Consider the following 19,414-nt stretch of genomic DNA (forward strand, 5'->3'; position numbering starts at 1 on the left):
TTTTCTGCTGCATTGTGCAATTGAAGTCATGCTGTGCGAACCTTTGCTCCGCTTTGTTTGTCTTCCTCTGCCAGCAATTACATTCATTAGTCAGAGTTTGTGTGATACAATCACGCATTAGAACGCTCATTAGAGGAAGTAGCGCTGATGAAGAGGACGAATTGACTGATGTAAGGTGTGTAGCGACTCTTGACATAGGCTAATATCTATGCTCCTATACAATTGAGTAGGAATACTGTATAAACTAATATAGAAATAACATGAGTGCTTAACCAATGAACCAAAAGTTTATTCTTGTTGCAACCCACTCTTGTATTAAGATATTATATAATTCTGTATAAGGAATAGGTAAATGTATCTTGTTTAAAAAAATTTATTATTTATTTATATAATACAGCTTGGACTAGAGACCAACTGCTGTTTCCAAAAACACAGCTGCTATCTAAAACTGGATTTTCTATCAGATAATACTCTTTTCCAAATAACTTCAGAGTCTAATAACCATGCGTATTATCTCACAGAAGTGTGTGATGCAGGGCTTTGACAGTTCTCGCTCAGACTGCGAAATAAACAGCAATAAGGACAGACTTTCTTCTTTGGTAATGGTAGCCCTCCTTCAGGTCTCACCTGTGCTCCTCTGAGAGGGGGTTATGGTGTTGTATTCTTCCCCATCGCTGCAGGCATCTGTGCTTCAAAATTACTGCCGCGCTCATACTGCCAGAGAGAAAGAGAAACCCAGAAGCTTACAGAAATCACCAATCCTTCATAATATTGTAATTATGGAAGCAGGGGGCGGACAACAAAGCCAATAGAGAAAGGAAGGTGAGGGCGAAAGAACAAGACCCTTGGTTTCATATTATCTCAGAAAAGAAATATCGCCTGATTGCTTTTGTTTTTATTGTGCTAGCCTGTATCTGACTGCTGTGTTTTATTTTTCCTCTTGTTAGTGTTCTCGAGCAAATCTTTTGCCCTACAAATATTTGCCCTGGGTTCTGGAGGGGTTACCATGGTTACTGCATCCCTTGTAAGGTGGTGGACAAGAAGAAGGTTTGAGTTTGTCTATCTACTGCCATAGGCAGGTACTTTGCCACCTTGAGGACAAGAGAAACATTGCATGGTTTTAACTTAAATTATCTTTTTTGGACCTTTACCATTTAAAAGTATGCATCCTTTATCAAATTTACAATGAATGGGAAAATATTTGGCACTGTTTCAAATGGTTTATCTATTATGTACTCATTCACCTTATGTTTATGTGATTATAGGACAGGAATGCAAACAAACTGTCTGGGAAGAGTCAAGTCCAGCCTGGGATCATTTGAGTATGTAATGTAAAATTAAATTATGCTAAAACATTTGTATGATTTGATATAGTTATATTTTTATTGCACAAGAAAAAAATAAATTATTGTGTTGAAGTTTAATATAACTGATTAAAGAGCACCTATCGTCCGATTCACGATTTTAAATTTTCTTTGGTGTGTAATAGGCTCGTTATAGTTGTGCGTAGGTCCTACGGCGTAGGTTCCGCGTCGGTTTCCCTTTATACTTTGCGTCGTCGTCCGCGTCGACGAGCAAGCACGCGCACAGACCCCTGCTAGGCAGTATCCAAGCGTGTAAACACAGTAGCAGTTCGACCTCAAAGAAGAAGCAGCTTGGCACGTTAACCCACAAACGAAGAAGAAAAAGCAACTTGTTGTGTATGATTTGAGAATACCAGCAATGATGGAAGTAAATAAACAGTGACTTTTGTTGCAGTTTAAGTTAAATCACTCCTCAACTTGTTCATTCTTTGTTTTCACCTTCGCAAACGGAAATACCTATGACACAGTTTTTTTACCTGACGGGAATGGTGGACCAATCACAGCGCTTGCGGTCCGCGTAGACCTGACGCGCTGTTAAAAATTTTGCGAGGTGCACGTCAGGCTACGCAGAGCTATGGACAGGCTACGGATAGCCTACGCGCACGACTATAAATCGGGCTTAATTGTGTATTAGTTCATGTTAACAATATGCAAATGACACAAACCACAAAGTAAATGATGAAGCAAGTTATTGTCTCCAATGTAAATCTCTTTTCTTGGACTACAACAAACACAGAGATTGTAGGCAACAGTTTACTTCATGGGCCTATTGACGTGGACAAGACTGACATTATCATAATTCCTCCCACTTGGACTCACAGCTTGTAAATTAACTCCTGTTAGCATTGAATTGTGAGCGAATCTTTCAAATATGGTAAGGAGAGTCACATTTCCGGTTGCCGTCAGAGGTATTCAGGCCAAACACAACGTACAGATTAGCTGGCCAATCAGGGACACAGAGCTTTTTAGATCGATGAGCTTTGTACAAAATCAATGCTTTTTTAGGAAGGATATCTGGAGCTACAAAAATGTACTGTAAGTGGAACATAATGTGTTTTTAACCACATTTTATTATACCAAATACACAAAATAACGTTGTGTTTAGCAATGCTAGGTGCCCTTTAATGTGCCTTGGTTAATATGCCTGTTTTTGGCATTTTGTGAATTCTCACAAGCTCCACTTACTAGCTGCACATGCATCCTTCATTGCGATCTTTCACTGAAGCACTGCTGCAGGCTACTTAACTACTCAACAATCCAACAATCCATGCAGTATTGCATCACCAAAGTGTGCCCTGCAAGGGATAAGGGCAATATTAGAGATTATTGTAGTAAGACTGCCACTTGGGTATTGCATCTCAAATCATGCGTATTTGTCCAATTTTCAATTGAATTGGAATTTAAAATGCATTCTCTATTCAGATCTGATTGTCACATGACCCTGCTGTGAACCAGCGCACGCGAACATTAAATCTGTGAGAACAAGACTTTTATTGAGCACTGATCTTCCTTTAATTCACAGTTTAACTCTGAGCCGCTGGGTTGTGTTCTCACCTTTAGGAATCCTCACACATACTGGATCCACAGAGATGCTCAGTGCTTTATTCCCCTGTTTATTTCCACATGAACTCCAGGGTCCTATGAACTCCACCCAACTGTTAGGAATTAAAATAATGTGTGCACATACATTTATTTGCATTTGAACACACACTCACTATTCTTTCTGTTTTAGCTTTATGGACAGATAGTCTTAAAGCATCATCTTGACATTGTGGGCAGTTATGGTACCCAAGGGGCTATAGTTCTTGAACAGGGTATGCTAGGGGTCCGGACGAGTACCTTGATTAATTAAACGTTGATTTGGCTGTGAGTCAAAGTAGCATAGGTGTCTGGGAAATGTGATGAATGTGACTGTCTGTAAAATCCTAAAGTCCCAAGGGTTTTCACAAACTGGGTCACAAATGTTACTGCCTCACCCAAAACGTAGCATGTCAAGTCCATTCAGTACCGTTTGGGTACAAACTGGATCACAAATACTTATACTGTGTTTGACACCCTTTCGCCTTCAGAACTGCCTTAATTCTACATGGCATTGATTCAACAAGGTGCTGAAAGCATTTTTTTTTAGAAATACTGGCCCATATTGATAGGATAGCATCTTGCAGTTGATGGAGATTTGTGGGATGCACATCCAGGGCACGAAGCTCCCGTTCCACCACATCCCAAAGATGATCTATTGGGTTGAGACTGTGGGGGCCATTTTAGTACAAAACTCATTGTAATGATTCGAGCTTTGTGACATGGTGCATTATCCTGCTGGATGTAACCATCAGAGGATGGGTTCATATGGTGGTCATAAAGGGATGGACATGGTCAGAAACAATGCTCAGGTAGGCCGTGGAATTTAAATGATGCCCAATTGGCACAAAGGGGCCTAAATGCATTGAAGCAACTGCCATGTGATTGATTGATTAGATAATTGCATTAATGAGAAGTTGAACTGGTGTTCCTAATAATCCTTTAGGTGAGTGTATATTGTGTATATAATTTGACAGTTTATATATTAATTCAAAGCTGATGGGATCTGAAACCATTGCATGGTTGGCGCCAATATATTTAAAAGTACAGTGTGGCATCTAGTGGTGAGATTGTGAATTGCAACCAACCTCAATTTCAAAACGCAATGAGAAGCTACGGTAGCTGCCACAGGACAAACATGTCATTGAATGAGACAACGTAGGGACAAAATGCGCTGTGTAGAAACATGACTGCGACTTCCATGTAAGGAGACCCGCGGTGTATGTAGATAAAACGGCTCATTTTAAGGTAATAAAAACAATACAGTTCATTTTGTAAGGTCTTTATACACTACTAATAATATAGTTATGTATATCATATTGCATTTCTGTCTAGAGATCCTTTTAAAAGTTACTAATTGCACCTTTAATGTTTTAGGAATTTTCAAGCAGGTCTTTCTATACAGCAGCAGTTTAAAGTGTCCACAATTCTAATGCACCAGAAAAAAAAACATAAGTAGTCCATGCATACTATTTGTGTGAATGATGTGGGATTGTATTAAACAGAACAGCAGCAGACATGAGGGCAAGTAAAAAAATGGTCAATAATAACTATTCTCCATCCTCTTTCGGTGCAATGCTCTGTGGTGATGAACAGGAACTACTGTGGTTATAATTAATGCATTTATGCATTTGAGAGATGCTTTTATCTAAAGCACCTTGCAGTGACTTCATTTAAGGTCCTATGCATTTGATAAATTCATGTAATCCCCCAGAATCGAACCCATGACCTTGACATTGCTTGCGGCATCCTCTACCAGCTGAGATACGGGAACTTGTAGATTATGAAAATGTCTGGGCGTATAATGCAAATCAAATTAGACCTTTGATAAAAAGCAGTTATTGGTCTGCTGACCAACGCCCGTGTCTGAGCTGCTGTGCGATAATGTCACGTACACCTAAGATCAGTCTAAAAATAAAGGTAGCTGTGTGGATTTCTCTGGAGGGGCTGCCATTTGAAAAGTGCCCTGCAAAAGTTAGGCTTATAGTGTGACAGGCTAATATGCCTGGGGTGGTGCTGAAATTGACTTCAATATTGCTGTTAGTCAGTAAATAGAGCATTGCGCAATATTGGCTGCTATTTTTGCATTTTAGGGCTTTAACCGATCGTGTTTTATGAGACAATAAGCTCATGTATTTGGAAGAAATGGCCTCTTTCAGTTACAAAATGACAAATGTTTTATAAAAGATCTAAAAATAATCTATAATATTCAAGTTTCTCCCTCTTATATTGATAGTGGATATTGCAATATAGAAATATGATATTACATTTTGCTTGAAAAAAATGAAGCCTATGTTTTGGACTATTGATACATTTCCCACTGATGCACAGTACAATAATGCAAAATAATCTCATCCTAATAATGTTGTATGTTACTATGGTGTTGATTTGGATTACAGTAATGAATTGTATCTGAAACTGTATTACAGTTGTAAGGGTGAATTCACTTCATTGGTTCAAGCTGTAGGAATGCCGAAATCACCAAAGAAACGTTAACCGCAGCATGCAACTTATATCAACGATATATATATATTGCAATAGTAAGTATTAAGTATTAGTGTTTAAAAACAGTACTGAGTTAAAGTTACAATTGAAATAGTTACACTATAAATGCATGAAATGGTTTAAAACATGTACAATACGTTTCCAGTGTATATGAGATTTACCTGAGAGGAAAGAGGACAGAAAAAGAAAGAAAGTTACCATTAGAAGAAATAGAGAAACCATTGAGAACCTCCTTGGTTCCCTGAAAAAGGAAAGAGACGCTGGGTCTCCCTTTCCGTATTTCCGGTGTGCCTGTACACCCGCTTCGGCATATGCCAGATAAAGTGAGCATTCCTTTCTGCCATATTTACTCTTTCCCCGCCATTGACGAGATATCTTGTCAATCAAGAGAAAACGCTTCCCCGCCAATGACGAGTTTTCCGTCTTTCCACAATACTGCTATTATCCACTAAGTGGCGCCCTTCCGCAACTTTTTTAACCCGGAAGTATTGCCCTATGGCAAGCGGCTGCATGTCCGTGTCTGTTTTAAAGATCGCTCTGAATGGGAACTCTATGAAAAGTCCGTCACAAAAATTGAATTATCTCTGCTTTTTGCTCAAAATGTGGTGTTTTTGCAGAAACCTACCCATATTCAAAAGCTGATTACAAAAGAACTTCTGAAGGTAGGATGAAACGTTTTTTTTTTTTTTTTTGAAAGCAGAGGGTCTGTTCTTTCATTTGGTATATTGTATGTTTATATATTTGAAGAAGAACATTTTCTGGAAGACATTAAACTTTTGTGAAAATCATGAAAAGCGCTGGCTGGCAACTTTTTTTAAAAACGCTGGCGGTGAAAAAGTTAAGGGTGCGTCTCATTTCTCTGTCTTACCTCTTCCCCTTACCCCTTCACCTCGGTTTTGCGCGTTCATGTGAGGCGAAGTGGTGTCTCAATTCTCAGTTTGATCAAGGGCTAGGGCCAAGGCGTAGGGATACATAGCCCTTGAAACGAAGTGTGATAAGGACCACACTTGAAAGAAAGGGGTAAACGTTAACGTAGGAATATCTCAGGAGAGCCGACATCAAGACATTTTATTGATGAACGTCGAACTGTCAAGGAGTCGCACAAATTAAAGTAACGTTATTTTCTGCAGTTTAATTGAGATTATATTATGACACTCACGTTTTATGATACTTTTAATAAAATGTTCAAGCGGTTTTAATTGTAATGTTTTTGTTTTGAATCGCTAGTTAAGGCGCTAGCTAGCAGCTAAGTTATGCGCTATTTGTTGAGCTCCGCTCATGCAATCGATACCACAACCTGAGACAACGACATCTTCTATGTTTGTCAACACTTGTCTGTTTAGGTAGCAGCCAGTTAGCGGCAAGGAGAGGTGAATCAAACGGTAATTAAGTGGTGTCTCATTTTTTAGACGAACGAGCTGTCTTACCCCTTTCCCCTTTACTCGGTTTCGAGGGGCAAGGGGAAGACAAAGACAAAGGGGAAGGGGTAAGACAGAGAAATGAAATTGGCCCTTATGCTCTCTGGCTTCCACCTATGACATCACGCCAAACTACTGGTTGAATTTGATATACATACTCAGACGCCATCACATGCAGGCGTTCGCATAATGTCAGCTCTCTGATGCAGCGTTGCAGTGGAATTTTAGCCTTGAGCACTTGTAATAGAAAGAAGAAGAAGAAGAAGAAGAAGAAAGAGCATATCCAAACATTGTCTTTTATCCTTCCTTGACCATGTGACCATACCCAACATGATTCATTCAAACTGACGAATCAGAAGACCACCTTTAACCCCCACTGTACTGGACAAACAACTCTGCCAGTAGTCTTTGAGGCTGTTTCACATTGTATTAAGGTGCGTTTTGCATCACAAGTGGACAATGCTAAAAACAAGTGTAAACAAGGTGTAAAACATTTTGGGCTCGTCCACTTTTGACTACATTCAGATTTAGCCAAAGACGTATTCGACCGGGTTGCTTTTGTGTTGTACTGTAGACGTGCAAGTGGTGTTCAAGCATCCACAAAAGATAGCCTACTTTCCACCTATTGATCTAATGTAATGTACTGAGCACAATGTTTTTCCACTGGACATGACTTCTAGCGCGAACCCGTGGTGTTCAGTGCAATCTTTAGGCTTTCATTGATAAAACTGTAGCAGCACTCGGGATCGGTTTTACCAAAGCGCAGTATAGATGATTATCAGTCATGTGACCTTTTACATTTTGAGAACATTGTTTGTGTACACAGAGTTTACTAAAAAGAAAGGTTTTGAACAACAGACTTTGGCTGTTATGGTGTCCACTCGCCATCTTTGCCAGACATAAAGAATCGATCTCCGAATGCAAATGAATGAATCTCATGAGAGGCTCCTTTTTCAACTAGAAGGTCAATATTGTTTTTCACTTAAACAACGAATTATCCGTGCATTTATATGGAACTATGCTTTAGGAGCTATCCATCTTTACTCTCCTCCCTCCTTACGTTGAGATCGATACATCTTGACTGGCAAGATGGCGGAGAGCGGACACCAAAATCGCCAAAGTCAGTTGTTCAAAACCTTCTTTTTAGTAAACTCTGTGTACACAAACAATGTTCTCAATGCTCGAGTTCACGTGTAGAGAGACAGGAGATACTTCGAGCAAAGTATCATGTTGTGTAGAGCCTTCTTAGTGTTGTAAAAATAGCGATTTTGATGCTCACAACATATTGAAGGTATAGCTAGTAGTTCTTTTGCGACCACTTCAGGTACTCAAAATGGCGGAAGACAAGTGAGTGACGTCAGCTGATAATCATCAATTAACCGCCCCTTAGATTACTAGCGGTTAGCGCGGGAAAGCAGATGGTACAGGAGAGCTATGGGGGTTGTGACAGAGTAATACATTCCTTTTTTAATTATTTGTCTCAGCCTTACACAGTAAAGAGTTTTTTTTTATTTCAAACATTGGAATTTTTAAAAACGATTTGTAGTGAAACTTTCATAAAAACTCACTTATTCAGTCTTTATAGACTTTATATTCTTTATGCAAAATATAAAATCTTGCACCACAAAAACTTAAGTCGCACAAGTATTTTCGAGCGAAAGCCAACAATACATTAAACAGGACCGGGTCAAAATTATAGATTTTTTGTATGGCAAAAATCATAATTTTGTTAAGATCATGTTCCATTAAGAAATTTTGTACATTTCTTACCATAAATATATCAAAACTTTATTGGATGTAGTTGCTACAGACTTCATTTGGACAACTTTAAATATGACTTTAAATATTTTGCACCCTCAGAATACAGATTTTCAAATGTTGTACCACGGCCAAATATTGTCCTAGTAACAAATCCTACATCAATGGAAAGCCTATTTTTTCAACTTTTAGTTGTCAATTTCAAAAGTTTTTGTGGTTGTTTTTGGATTGAAATAAACATTTGAGGTGTTAGTCTTTTTTCTAAAGGCATGGTGACACGTAGAAAGGTTTGTCTTAGTTATGGTGCATTGGGAAATCATAACTTTGAGAATGACCATCTCTGTCATTTACTGTTGGGAGCACTGTTGTAATGTTGAAAGGCAAACAACACATGAGGACAGTGGAGATTTAACCCGAGGCAAAATGTAACCTTGCCAGTAAGACTATTTCAAATTTTTACGCAACCATGAGATTCAGATGTTCGTGGGAGTTTGTATTGTTTGCATGTGTATACCCAGAAGGAAACTCAGAAGTTAATCAGTTATAACTTAGGGTATTTGATTAGATACCAGTTTTAATTTTAACTTTGAGATGTTCTTCTTGATATTGCTTAGGAGAAATAGACACAAATGAAAGCTATAAAATCAATCTGGAAAAAAGAGCTCATTTGGTCTAGGAGGAATTTAATGAGCAATATTTGGGTTCATATTGATATTTTTGACTTTTGATGGCAGATTTTAGTTTTTAGAAATCTGAACACCACAAGCCATTAAGATCTTTTCTGAAACTCTCATGGGTGCTCTGCTTTACTCAGGAGAAAAATCTAAGAAAAAACATTACAGCCAAGTCTCCATTTCCTTCATTTAATTTCATTGCTGTCCATGAGAATAATAGAGATCTTATTTGTAAGGTTATTTCCTAAGAGTATAGGTAGCATGAAAAAATCAACTAAACAACAGAATGCTACATCTGGGATTTCTTTGCTTTCACAAGAACAGATGATAAAGATTCATTCTTAACACTCGTACGTTTTATTCTCTCAGATTAGATAAACAATTTGACTCAGTGTGTCTGACAGGTCTGTGAGTAAAGTCTCTCTGGAGCGCTGCACTGAAAAACGAGTAATTTCATTTTGTCTGTAAATATCTGTTTGGTGTCGGCAAGCGTAGATTCCCCAAAAGCTGAGCTGACAGCCCAGACAAGCAATTACTGTTTTTTTTTTTTTTGCATAGTCTACAGGTGACAGACACACAGCCGAGAACCAAAGACGACAAACAAACACGCGGCAACCTCCGAAAATCAATGCGCACATCAATTCACAGCGTACTGACACGTTTATGAAGTGTGTTTGTCAGTATTTTCATACTGTACGTGTTGAGACCACCATCAGCATGATACTTTAGAGACACAAACACACAGGGAAGATGCGTGTTGTTGTGAGTGGGAGTTTGTACTCAAAGTCTCAAAAGATGAAGTGTTGCTTTTGTTCGCCAGTATGTCTGTTTGAAAACGCTCACGTGATCTGTGAAGGTGGAAATTCTAGAAGATTCTTACCATCTTGTTGTCGAACTAACATGCACATGCTGGATGCTCAACATGCATTCTGGCATGTAGTCTGCGTGGCTACAGTATGTTTGGTGTTTATATTATATGTGCAAAGTCAAATAGTACTTTATTGTCATTCAAAGCAAAGCAAAATTGCATTTCCCTGAGCCCAATGCTTTATGTGCAAAATAAGTAAATACAATAACATATTGACGTAATATACACCATTAGACACTCATAATAATGATATATAATAATGAAATGTATAATAAAATACAATTAAAATGTAAAATAAATACAAAAAATGTATATATGAAGAGTTTGTTTCCAAAACAAGATATAACTGTTTTTAACATGTTTATTATAATGGAATCATGTTTTTATTGTGCTACTTAGCTGTTTTTTTTTATATAAAGACTTAAATCAAAACAAACCAACTGCAGTTTGATTGATATTAATTGAAATGCACAATCAAAACAGATGATCTCGTTTTGTAACCAAACTCTTTATATTTACAACAAATGATAAGCATGTACAAAATATAACATTTTACAGAAACTGTTTTGCAATGTTTCTTTGGTCTTAAACATTTCATTCTTACTGGAATTTCTTGTTGTTTCAGCTGTATTTTTGCACTTCCAGCTGTTTTTTAACAGAAAAGAGCTAAACATCATGCAAAACCTCTGCAAAGGTTCTTAGTCTTAGCATCTGCGGTTGTTTGTGCCAGAGGGAATGCAAACTGTAACAGCTTTTTTTAACAATTACTTTGTTAAGGTATTAAGCTGTTTGTAAACCATGGAAATGTTACTTTAACTGGAACTAAGTACTGGTTTAAGACGAACACTCGCAAACTTCCTTAAGCACTTCCTGCCGTAATCCCTGCTGCCATATTGAAGTGCGTTCCACTTCCCAAAGTAGACAAGGGAAGTTTATATACAGTAGACAGACCCTCATTCGCTCGATTTTGACAGAGGGAGCAAGCCTGCTTTCCATCTACACTTAAGACTGCTCCGTAGACCACAATGCACTGCGATTGTGATGTCACAACAGCAACTCTCCTGGTGCGTGCAGTTTACGAATTGATCTTAGGTGTGTTCGACTTCATGCGGCGCTGCGCAGACCGATCGGCGGCTAACTTGAAGCGTTTTGAGAGTAGCCGGCTAGCTCAGCCATCATTTGCGATTTAAAAAAAAAAAGGAAACTTGACACACACGTCACTACAGCAAGCAGCAGGTGTCCGGCTCCGTCTTCAGCTCCTCCCTCGACTGCAAGTGGCAAACCTCGCCAATCGGTCTGCGCAGTGCAACATGATCTCGAACACACCTCGTGTTACTTTGACGTCATAACCAATCAGTCTGCGCAGCACTGCATGAAATCAAACGCATTTCAACTGTTTGTACAGTAGGGGGCACTCATGCAATGTAAACAATAATGCACATCAGAGTCAACGAGACTGAGGGAAGTTTGCGAGAGAAGGGATTTAAAAATTTGCCATTGATCTGGATGATCAAGCAGACGCCATGTTTCACCACCAAACTAAACCTTTGTTATTATTACTCATGTTGTTTGAACCCCCAATGTCTTTCTTTGTTTTTCAGAAGCCCAAGAGCATATATTTTTTAATGTCTTGTTTTGGGTTTTCTGGTTAAGTGGATATGAACCACTGTTACCCATCTAACTACCCAGATAGCAATAGACTCTGGGTCGGATCCACACCGAAGTTGGCAGCTATAGGGCGGATCCACCCCGGAGTCTATTGCTATCTGGAGCTTGGAGCTGGCTGGGAAAACATTTGCATTCTATAGAAGTATAAAAGTGTTTGGAAACCAATTTTGATAGTTTTTTTATTTATTTGATTGAACCGAGAATCTGTAAGATACTAAGAAAAACAGCAGTTTATAAAGAGAGATGAGCCTATTAAACCGCTCTATATGAAATGCTTGGCAAGCATTTTTCTGTCAAGTCTCTGAATTTTTCATGTAGAAACATCCAGGTTTTAAATGCGTTCCAACAAATCTCATACAGTAGTTTTTTTAAAGTAATAGCAATTTATTTTCCGTTCCTTGTCACAGACAGTTGTCAGATTGCTGTTTAATGAAAACTTTCATGAAACGTGTCCTGTGGGAAATGTCCTCGGCGTACCGCTGGTGGGGCAAGAAGCCTCGATAAGCTAATTGATAGATTGAGTGTCTTACCTCCCTCCACTGAGCTGAAGATGGCCGCCCCTTCTGTGCATAGCAAGGCATTATGGGTAAAGATGGCATTGGGGATTTTTTATATTTTGTGCTGCTTCATTAATGTGATTAATGAACTAATTACCGTTGTTAAATTCCGCCAAGAGATAGGAAACAAGAGGTGAAGTGCATACATGCATACGGATAATGCCATTGCAATGATGTGCCTTTACTGTGTATGACATAATGCCCGTTGTGTCACATTTGAGTCTTTTAGTGATAAATAAACACCGTAATAATGTTACCATGTCATATTGTCATAGTTCTGCAATAATATAACAATCTAGCAGTTTACAGAGTTTTTTTTCACAAGCTGGTCATCCAAAAGATTTATGTATAGACTAAAAAGAACACTCCAGGGAAATGGCTCTATAAATCTAATGAAACTTACATTTGCACCAACAGTAATCGTACAAGCCCAAAGCAGTTTTATGGATCCCCTCTGCTGCTGCTTTAACTTCTGTCCCGGCAATGGTGGGGATTGTAGGTACATGACATATGGTACGCATAAATGTTTACCTGGGAACATATGTGGTTTATGGAGACATAATTGACCATCTAGTTAGGACACAGACGAGAGCTCTGATATTTCTTTATTAGGCCTTTAAAGAGAACACTAAGTCCCCAACGTAGACAGTTATGGGCCCATCATGGACTCCAATACTGTAGGTGTCTGTGAAAATAGTCGTTGGGTTTCATGCTTCCAATGTTAGATTTTTAGGTTGCGCACTGATCAACCTCTATCCAAGAAGTTGTATCAAAACTAATAAGAGTACTTTGTCGATTGATCTCTTCAAGAATAATTACTGTCTTTAAGTACAGGAGTTTTGTGTTTAGGTTGGAAAATAAAAAAGAGATGAACCTCTGTAACAAACAGTGATTGTTCTCTCCTGGAGTTTACAAAGCTATTATTAGTTTTCTAATCACTTGCATCACACATCATGTCCTGTGTGGATTTCACACGTTGGTTTTAAAGCACGTGACGGACGCGAAACAGTACATAAGTTGAAATCCCTTTAAACTGTTATTGTTTGTTTCTATTCTTTGTACTGAATCCATTGTTGCCATTTTGATATCGGGTATTGCGTGCCAGCTGCCGTGTTGAGGAGTGCCAAGGCAGATGGGATAGCAGCATGAGGTATTTTGGGAGTGAGGAAAAGTACACGCAATGTGGCGAGGAATCTGTCCTTCCTCTCTCAGTCTCATCCTCACACAGTAAGGGCTGTTTAATCCACTGCTGCCCTACCTGATCGAAGTCTCTATTCTTTAATGGATGTCTATAGATTCTTATTTTATTATTGATTGAAGTAATAGTACACATGGTCAGATAAAAGGTACAAAGAAAGTACAAAACTGTACCGGAGTGGTACCCGTTTTGTACCTAAACATAATATGAGGTGGTATACCTTTTCTGGGAACTTTACCGTGCCTTAAAGGAAACACCACCGGTTACTATGTTCTTACCTCAACTTAGACGAATTAATACATACCTATTTTTTTGTGTGTGTGCACTTGATCTTTGTACAGCGCGTCAGGAATATGTTAGCATTTAGCCTAGCCTCATTCATTCCTTAGGATCCAAAACAGGGATGAATTATGAAACCACCAAACCCGTCTATGTTTCCCTATTTAAAGTAAATCTGGGGGAAATATTTCAAGGCCCTGGGAAGTTTTTGAAAATATACATACATAGGTACAGGTTATTGAAAGTGCTTGAATGTATTCTATGCAAGAAGTTTTTATTATTATTCTATGTGTAGTGTAGGATAGTATCATAAAAATTCTATACTTTTGGGGCACACATGCTAAACTGTTTGCTTTAAATGCTTATATCTTCTGTATGCGTACTATGCGAAAGTTGATTCATACCAAAATGCATTTTTGCATAGTTGTGTTTAACACATGAAAACGTCTCGGGTTACGTATGTAACTGTTGTTCCCTGAGAAGGGAACGAGACGTTGCGTCTCCCTTGCCATACTTCCTGTGTCCCTGTAACGCCGTCATTGGCAATATTTCAGATAGCAACATACTTCCTGGCTCCCGCATTACCCTTTCTTAAGCCTCACCATTGGTTGAATTTGATATACACATTCAGATGCACTTACCCCTGGAGGTGTCCCCAAAGTGTCAACGCAGTGACGCAGCACGAGTTCCCTCCAAAGGGAACTGTAACAATGTATCTTAAAAGTTAACACGATGTAACCTTGCTCTCACTTGAAATGTATCCCCACATTTAGTCCTTGAATTTGAGGGTATTGGACCTGGAAAGTCCTTGAAAGGTCCTTGAATTTGAGGTTAACTAAGGTGTGGGAACCCTGATGAGTAGTAACGAGTAAGTATGGTGGCACAAAATAAATGGTTGCAATTTTTAAGCAGATAAAAATGAGAACTATATTGTATGGTGGAAGAACACTTAGTTTGAGTGAGAGGGGGAGTAGTCATGAGTGATGATGTTACTGTGCCCGAGGTCGAAGTGCTGCAAACTAAGTTCTCTTCCGCCATACAATATAGTTGTTAGTTTTTTATCTGCTTACATTTTTTTTGTGCCTCCATACTTACTTGTGTAACTATGTAAGTCTTTAAATAGGGAAAAAAATTGTGGTGATTTTTTCTTTAAGGATCTATTGCACACCTTTAAAGGTACAGTTAACTAGCCTAGAAATCTAGACGCACCCTAGCGGCCGCAAAATATATTTGCTGCCAGGGTTTAGTCTAGGCACTCACAATACACTTAACCGGTCCAAAAACCAAAATTTGGTCAGGCCAATCACATCGTGTGTAGCGTTTGTGGGGCGGGCTTAACATGATGACGACAGAGCTGCAACGGTTCCTACTTGAAAACAGAGAATGGCTGCTGCTGCTGGCGAACAGCTATCTTTTGAAGCGGCTTTGGCCGCGACTCTGGAGGACTTAGACTTATGTTTTTCTTTGAGAGAAGAGCAAATAAACCCTACTGAAGTCCTTTTTAAGCAAGAAAGATGTGTTTGGAGTTTTGCCGACTGGTTACGGTAACTACGTCACCTTCTTCGTTGCTCTGATCCGTCATAGCGCTATCCTATTGCGTGCAGAGGCATTTTGAGGGACAACCTTATATCCCGCCCCTTGCATTGAGCCGTTTGTGTGAAGAGTTGCCAGACCTTACATCTTGATGTAGGTCTGGCTAACCAGGCTAACAGTTAACTGTTTTGTACCCCTAAAATAAACTGGTACAAAAATGTTCACAATAGGTCCTTGTGATATTGTACTCCAAAAGTACAACATTGTAATGTGTTGTTTACCCATAAATTTACAAAAAACCCAGGTGAAGTCATTTTTGTGATGCATTTTTTCCATATAAAATCATCCTAAATAATATAAAGAACATTCTGTAAATATAACCTTGCTATGTAGTTTTTTTTACCTTTAAATAATGTCTCTAAAATTATTTCAGTGATAGAACAACTTTTAACTGGACAAATTGTACTGTTGCTGCAACCTGAGCAGCCTCCTAGCTGCTACAAGCACACTCTGAAAGTGGCGGTGGAGGGTAGGAAACACAGCCACGCCCCTCCCCCTGCCTGCAGAAGAGTATCTGATACCAGGCACTGTTGCGCTTTTCAACCACATGGGGGAGCTGTAAGTCATTTTTACATGGAAACTACATAGTGTTGCTTTAATAAAAGAGTAAGGTCATGTCAATGATTGAAATCAAACTTTAATGTTATGTAACTCATAATTAGATTGAGACTTTAGAGGATCTCACAGTCAGTGTCCCAATATGTAGTGAACCAGTCCCTAAAATCGTGTACATAATTTACAGACTATCATTATCCTTTATCATTTTGTATTTACTTTTTATTTCTATGTGGCATGTGCTGTGGGTCATAATATGATTTACGGTGTCAGCGATGATCTGGATTTTTATCACAGACTTCCTTGTAAAACTGCTCTAACCAGCACTGATCTACTATATTCGGCTGAATAAAAGTATCGCCTCAGGACTGAAAGAATTCACCGTGCTTAAACACCCAATGGATGTTTCTGTTACCCATCACGACTGTAGTCGGCTATACTTTCCTAGAGGGGATGTGGCTGTCACCATGCAAGCACGCACACACACAAAAACACACAGAGACTGAATATCACGTTATCTCAGAGTCCAGGTAAAATAGTCTTGACACATTCACACACTTTGTGTCCGTTGTGTCTCTGTGTCGTACCTCATCTCAGAACCAAAATCCCTCCACATTACCATCTGGGACGGAGATTTTGTGTTTGTGGAAGATTTTGTTTATTTTCTGTCTAGCCCAAAGCCTGGGTCTGGGAAGATGAAAAGGCTTAGTAGCGTAAAGCTCTCTTCCTTGCCGCTACATTTGCAGTTGTTATTCATTCATGACAAAACCCATTCACGCTTTGACAGGTTACGCTATTCTGATGTATGTCGCCTGCTCCTTGTGATGCACTACCCAACCCCCTCGGCCGCTCGCCCGGGCGAGATTTTGCATCTGACGTCTGTTGGCTCGGGCGGGGAGAATATAGGCCCTGTGTTTGATACGCAGAGAAGAAAACTGCATGGCTGATGAGGGCAGTCAGGGAGAAATGTGTTTAGATCACTTTTTCTGAGTAATAGCCGGTCGGTGCATTATGAATTTGACTGTGAGTCAGGGTAATCAACATTTTCTTCCTTTGCTTGTGCCATTTATTCGAATTTCACTAACCGAACTCATATCCTCTACTGTTTTTATGTCAGACCTAAGACGCTGAGTCACTGTGATTTACTTCAGGCTACTGAAGAATCACCAACCGGTAACACAAGTCATTTGATATTCAGCCCGGGTGATACATAATACTGCGAATAAGAAACACGGTTAATGTTATTGAATGAAATAAGCAAAAGGTTTTTGGGGAAAATATTTGGTATTCATGATTAATGTCATTATTAATATTTAAATGTGTTTGCATAGAAAATAAAATATCAAATTTTAAATGAGGGCTAGCTTGGGTACGATGTTAGAGGATTAATATAAGGTCAGAAAGGTGTATCAGAGAAACCACAGGTGTTGTTCAACATATTAACTATATGGACATGTTCCACTAAAAAAGTGGGGGCAGAACAATGAAACAACATTTTTTATGCCCCATTAAAAAGCTAAAGTGTTTCCTGCTAAAACTATATTTACCACCACTTCCAAAGAAGTTCCTTAATGTTTTATCTTTGTTCATCTTACTCTCATCCTCAAAGCCTTTAAAGGAGCAATGTGTACAATTTAGGTGGATCTATTAATGGAGTATAATATATATCTAAATATGTTTTCAGTGGTATGTAAAGACCTTACATAATAAACAGACATGTTTTATTTAGGGCTGGACCAGAATATTCGAATATTCGTTCCGTGGTTTGACATTCGATTTTCAATTTTAAGATTCGAATATATATAAATATTTTTATAGTGTTAATGCAGAGCTTTTGCCAAGCAGGCAGTGCGCTTCACGCTCCCGCTCTATAGGTGGCGCAGAGAGACCAACATCCATAGCCAACAGCCACCAAACGGCACCAGTAGAAGAGATAGCCTCAAACGGAAAGCGCGCTTCCTGCTTTGGCATTCATGCTAATAGTGTGTAAATAACGTTCAGTGTCTTGCAAAACTGATTGATTTGCTTCACAAGACGTCAATATGTCGAGTTATGGGGATTACTTTTGTATTGGATATATATGCTTTAGCTCTTAAAGTGTGCGGATCGGTTGACTTGCATTGACGGAGCCCTGGGGTTTCTGCAAATATCTTCTTTATTGTTCTACTGATGAAAAAAAACATATTGGATGGTGTAAGTGTTATAAATAAACTTGATTTTGAAAGTATGCTACCGTTTTATTACAGTTTGTTGAACTTTGTTTATTTATGTTCGTTGTTTTATTTAAATGGCCCACCCTTTACGTTGTCAGTAATTACTGTGCTGCTAATTTCTGATACGGGAATGTTTGTTTGTTAGAAAAATGTTAGGCTACCTTATTAAAAGTATTGCTCTTGTGTTTTGTTTCACTAATGCTGTTCTCGCAGGACGCGTGACAGGCACGGCGCTTCCGACTTGCGCTGTTCTGTAGTATTTTTAAAGTTTACGAGATATCTCATCAATTAAGAGAAAACGCTTCCCCGCCAATGACGAGATTTTCCTTCTTTCCGCAATACCGCTATTATCCACCAGTATTATGCCCCCTTCCGCAACTTTTTAAACCCGGAAGTATTGCCCTATGGCAAGCGGCTGCATGTCCGTGTCTGTTTTAAAGATCGCTCTGAATGGGATCTCTATGAAAAGTCCGTCACAAAAATGGAATTATCTCTGCTTTTTGCTCAAAATATGGTGTTTTTGCAGAAACCTACCCATATTCAAAAGCTGATTACAAAAGAACCACTGAAGGTAGGATGAAATGTTTTTTTTTTTTTTGAAAGCAGAGAGTCTGTTCTTTCATTTGGTATATTGTATGTTTATATATTTAAAGAAGAACATTTTCTGGAAGGCATTAAACTTTGGTGAAAATCATGAAAAACGCTGCCGCTGGCTGGCAACTTTTTTTTAAAAACGCTGGCGGTGAAAGAGTTGAAGAGAAAAATATGTTCAGCCTCTCCTTCTGAAGCTTTGAATATTCGATTTGATTTCTACTAGAGCTTCTAAGCTCAAAAAAATGGTATTCGGAACAGCCCTAGTTTTATTACCTTAGAAGTTAGTCATTTTTATCGACAAAAACCGCGGGTATCCATGTTTCTACAGTATCTATAAATGGAATTGTTCTATAGAGAGTGTTATGTCACTACGCTGTCGATGATGTGTTTGTGCTTTGGCGGTTACCATAGCTTTATTATTTGGTTCAAAAAGGACAGGTGACCTTTAGACTGCGCTGTTAGTTGCAATTCACACCCTCATTGCTAGATGCCGCTAAAACGTCCCGACTGCACCTTTATTCATCAAACAAAAATCTTGCAAAACTTTTTAAAAACCGTCCAGCAAAGGTTGCTCAAGTCAACAAAGTCTTTG

At 38.8% G+C, this 19,414-nt stretch overlaps 1 long non-coding RNA gene across 1 annotated transcript in view; it reads right to left on the reverse strand.

Moving 5' to 3' along the window:
- Positions 1-410: 410 nt before the first annotated feature.
- Positions 411-19,414, reverse strand: part of LOC135733085 (uncharacterized) — a 76,729-nt gene continuing 57,725 nt past the window's right edge. Inside the window, exon 5 of the long non-coding RNA XR_010526886.1 lies at positions 411-714. This is a non-coding gene — a long non-coding RNA (uncharacterized lncRNA). The remainder of the gene's footprint in view (positions 715-19,414) is intronic.

Source organism: Paramisgurnus dabryanus, chromosome 15, assembly GCF_030506205.2.
Source record: "Paramisgurnus dabryanus chromosome 15, PD_genome_1.1, whole genome shotgun sequence".
NCBI lineage: Eukaryota > Metazoa > Chordata > Actinopteri > Cypriniformes > Cobitidae > Paramisgurnus > Paramisgurnus dabryanus.